The 4897-nt window shown below is 40.1% G+C and overlaps 1 protein-coding gene across 1 annotated transcript in view; it reads right to left on the reverse strand.

Moving 5' to 3' along the window:
• The window catches only part of LOC117939090, a 34006-nt gene extending 29946 nt beyond the window's left edge, over positions 1-4060 (reverse strand). Inside the window, exon 1 of the mRNA XM_034864136.1 lies at positions 3806-4060. The gene's annotated coding sequence lies outside the window, so the exon portion shown is untranslated. The remainder of the gene's footprint in view (positions 1-3805) is intronic.
• Between the last annotated feature and the right edge of the window lie 837 nt (positions 4061-4897).

Below are 4897 nucleotides of genomic sequence, written 5' to 3' on the forward strand. Positions count from 1 at the left end.
TCTGGTATAGCGCCACCTAGTGTCGGAAGTGGGACAATTTTTTGCGCCTGAGGTCTCTGCGGAGTTTTGGACCAGTCCAGAAAATTGCGCGTTGCCACCATGTTCGGTTTAGGTGGAAAAAGTTGGTTTTTGATAAATCGTGATTTCCAGGCTGCAGTACCACTTTTATGCGGAGAAGAATAATAATGGAGAAGAAAAATCCTTACGAAAACAATAGGGTTCCACAGCCCTGCTGTGTGAACCGCGTATCGCTTGCGATTACCGCGGTGCACGCATCCTCGGGCTTGGACCCCTAAATAGACCTACACGTTATGATAGATTGGATTACTTGATGCCTGGAGTAATAAGCACTGGAGTAATAAGCACATCTCAACTTAAGCAACTTAAGTGCAGAAAGTCAAAAGGTGGCTCATGGCTCTGTCCATTAGCTAAACAGCAACCCTTGTCTGGATCTCACTGCATACCAGGGGTGTGGGATTTATAATCCCTTTGACCTTTTTTTAGTGGGGAGAAACAGCTGTCAACTGGGTCTGCTGCAACGCCTTTCATTTTAACCAACAGTTAGAAAGGGAATGGCCAGGGAAGTTTACTTAAGGTTTGTCCCAAATCGCACAGTTCTGTAGTAAATACTAACCATTTGAGTACATTGCGTTCACAGTGACAAAGTGCGGTCAAATGCAGTGGACTTAAATACCCGGATGGTGCACTCAAAACGGCCAGAAAATTGAGTGTAGATCGATGGACACTTTCCACACTCAACAGTCACCATCTTGGCTACGTAGTGGAAGGGGCGGAGCTAACAACAACCGAAAAACTTTCGTTAATGGCGGCCGAAAACGCGATAGCGAGACCAACAGAGCAATACAAATGTAAGTTGAACATGGGTCTTATAACATATAATGTACCTGTATTTGTATATATGGTTAATCCTAAAGTTTTTAATTATAGTTTTATTGCGAATTATTTATTGCGAACGTTTATTGGTACCGTAATTTGACGTGCTAGCAAGCTAACCTTACAACCTTACCTATCCTACTCTTACAAAAATGTGATATGAACATGTGCGGTTGTGGTAGTATATCTAGTAACTAAAATCTGGTAGTAAAGAGTTAAATACTATGGAATTTCTGATGGGCAACGGAGTGTATATAGACTATATTTTCCTCATTTGGATTAACTAGAATCATGCCATCCTAGTCCAAATACAGGTCCTCAACCCTCTGTGGTTCGAGCGCGAAATGGCAGACAGCCAAGTGTTTTTTGTAAATAGTACCTATATTCTTGTCTTTTATCACAAGGGCTTGTTTGGCTATAGTCATTTTAATTAATTTATACCGTTTGATCCCAGTGGGGACACACACACACACACACACACACACACACACACACACACACACACACACACACACACACACACACACACACACACACACACACACACACACACACACACACACACACACACACACACACACACACACACACACACACACACACACACACACACACACACACACACACACACACACACACACACACACACACACACACACACACACACTTTTGGGGGAAAGGTGCCTTGCTCAACTTAACATTAACAAAATGCAGATAATGAACAGAAGAGGATTCTAAAAATTAAAACAACATTTGGTGTGACCACCCTTTGTCTTCAATACAGCATCAATTCTTCTTGGTACACTTGCAGTTTTTGAAGGAACTCAGCTGGTAGGTTGTTCCAAACATTTCGAGAGATAACCAAAGATCTTCTGTGGATGTAGGCTTCAGCAAATCCTGTCTCTTCACGTAATCCCAGAAACACTCGATGAGATGAGGACTCTGTGGGGGCCATGCCATCACCTTCAGGGCTTCTTGTTCTTCTTTACACTGAAGATAGTTCTTAATTACAGTTTTCCTGCTGCAGAATAAATTTGGGGCCAATCATACTCCTCCCTGATGGCATTGCATGATGGATAAGTATCTGCCTGTATTTCTCAGCATTGTGGACACCATTAATCCTGACCAAGTCTTCAACTCCATTTGCAGAAATGCAGCTCCAAACTTGCAAGGAACCTCCACCATGCGTCACCCCACACCATTCTGCAGCCTTTCGGCGCACAAACCGCCTTTGCCAAATATTTCTATTTTTACTCATCAAACTAGCGCACCTACTGCCATTTTTCTTCAATGCATAGTTGAGTCGCTTGTGCCCTAAAACACCCTCCAATGCCATGAACTACTACAACGACCATCTACTTACCCAGTGATAACCGCTTGCAAATGTAGTTTGTCAACGGTCACTGTACAAAATCCTGCTATGTACAAACACCCCGTTGCAGTAGCTCCAGCTGCTACTAGTAAAACAAAACTGGAGCATAGATTAGTAAAACTCACTGGCCATCTAATGTAGACTGGGCTTCATCATCAGGAAGGAAGCTTAAAGAGACAGGCACTTCAACGGAGCATATCTGACAAAATGCAGGTGCAGCAGCCATGGGAAGTAAAACAAAAATACTGCCGCAGGAGATAACCAGCTGATGTCTGACTGTCTTCATCAGCCGTCCATCCACCTATTACAACTTTTCTGAACAAAGCATGTAAACATGTCCTAGAACAAACAGAATACAAGAATTAACCTGGAAATGCTATACAGTAGTTTCCCTAATTTGTTTTTTAAAGTGTTTATTCTATGTATCTGAGAAAAAGGCCTATAGCAAACAGAAATTTGATTAAGATCATGGCACACTGGAATAAAAATATAAGAGATGGTTATGTATTTTTTTTGGGCCATGTTTAACGTCCAAACCTAAAATTAGTAGAATATTTATAAAAATACATGCCTTCATTCACTTCCCCTCATCCCATACACTGACACCACTTGAGAACAGAGGTACAATGGGTCTGCAAAAGTACAGATAAGCAGCTGCGCACACACTCTTATGCCATTGTTTCTGTGTCAACCTTCTTCCATGCGTTTAGGCCTAAAGATAATGTTGGGAGTAATTAAGTAAGTAGGTAAAAAAAGTAAAATATATAATGAATATTAAATGACTATTATTACATTTTTAGTCCTGTCAAGCAATCAAAATTTAAAAAAGGACCTGCCCTAAAGCTTAAATGTACCTATTCAATTTACCATCTTCATTTTCTTTCACATCCACCTCTGCTGTGACCTTTGTTGTTCACTCGCACTCATCACTTGAGTTTATCAGTCAAGGGAAATACATATACTGTCTATTTCAGCTGTTTAAAACCCTGCATATTGCATTTATATCACTACAACAACTTCAGCGCAAATGTGTCAATTTTTCCTTTTTGAATGGCCGCTTAATGTTGGGTCTAAAATAAGGCTAGTTTCTATTCCCCATATATTTCTTTTGAAAATGCACTTTTAACAAGTTTACTTTCTGGTACAAAACGGTTTTGGAGATTAAAGCTTAGGCTATTTCCCACTTCACCCACTGAAATTATACTATGGTTTTAATCCACAGAGGCACGCCCGAACAATGGCGTAACTTAACTCTGTAACGTTTTACTGTACAGAATTACGGACAGAAACCAGCAAACTAGCTATGTGAATACGAGACTTCAAATACTACTGAACGCACGTTAAACATGTTAGTGTTTTTCAACAGCCGACGGACGTATGTTGCCAACGTAACAGGGACGACGCACGCGACACCACAATTTAACAGTAATGTTAGCCAACTTTTTGAAAATTTGCCAATTGTAGCCTACCACTCAACAGAAAACTTAAGTCAGACAAATACAAACGTGGTAGTGTCCTCTAACGTTCAACATTACTTACCACAGCTCTGCATGTCACCTAATTTAACACATTAATCAGCACTGCCAAAGCAAACGTAGGCTAATCTAAAGTTCTGTTTTCCTACGGTGGATTTTCGCTGAGTTAAACTGGACCCTCAACTGAAAGAAATCCAATGATATCCATCAACTTCAAGGGGTACGAAAAAAAAAGCAGGGGAATCAGTTCTGCGTCCCTTCATTTGGAGTTGTCGATAACAAACTTGCTGATAGTCTCAACCTCCACTGAGGAGAGAGATTTTTGTCCAGGCCACATATATAGCGCTCCGCTTCTTCTTCTTCGGTTTTAGTGGCGGACTACAAACCGACGGTTAATATGCACGCTGCCACCTAGCGGAGTTTTCAACATTATCACTGTAACCCTCATGTTGTTTTCTAAGATTTTTTTTTTTTACATCTGAAATAAAGGAAGTCGAAATACGGGTGAAAAATGTTGAAAAATTTATGAAAAACAAAAAAAACTTTGTAAAAAGCAAAAAAAAAAGGTTGAGATAAGGGGAAAAATGTTTTTCATGGTCAAAGGGAAGACAACACTAAGGTTAATAAAAGAATGACTACATAAATAGGCTACATTTAATTAAAGCTTAGTTTGAAAATATGAAAGGGGAGAGAGTGGCTGCTGCTAAGTGTAGTGTTGACGACAGCTTCATGCGATGTTTCACTTCCCTCTAACGTCCGTTTTCGGAGCATCAGAAAAGCGAAGGCCTTTAATTGGCACCTAAATAAGGCACTAAAATCCGTCTTAATAATAAAATCTGCATAAATAAAATAAAAACTCTTCAGGTCTACACAATTCACGTGGATGACATTTTCTCATTCAAATTTGAAAAGTGACTAGTTTACAGGTTTACTTTTTGGCCGGCGCAAGCCCAACTGGTGTGTGCACGGTGTTCCTGTTTTGTTTCCGGTCTAGTGTGGTGTTGTAGTTTTTTCCACACAAAAAAATTAAAAAGTTTGCTAGGCCAAAAAGAACAGTAATGTTGCGTTGAAAAAAAATTGACGCCGTTAAAATAGGTTGACAATGATAACAGGTTTAACTGACAGCATTAATTAAGTTATTTGCACACAAAACACA

This window comes from Etheostoma cragini, chromosome 23 (assembly GCF_013103735.1).
Source record: "Etheostoma cragini isolate CJK2018 chromosome 23, CSU_Ecrag_1.0, whole genome shotgun sequence".
NCBI classification, from domain to species: Eukaryota; Metazoa; Chordata; class Actinopteri; order Perciformes; family Percidae; genus Etheostoma; species Etheostoma cragini.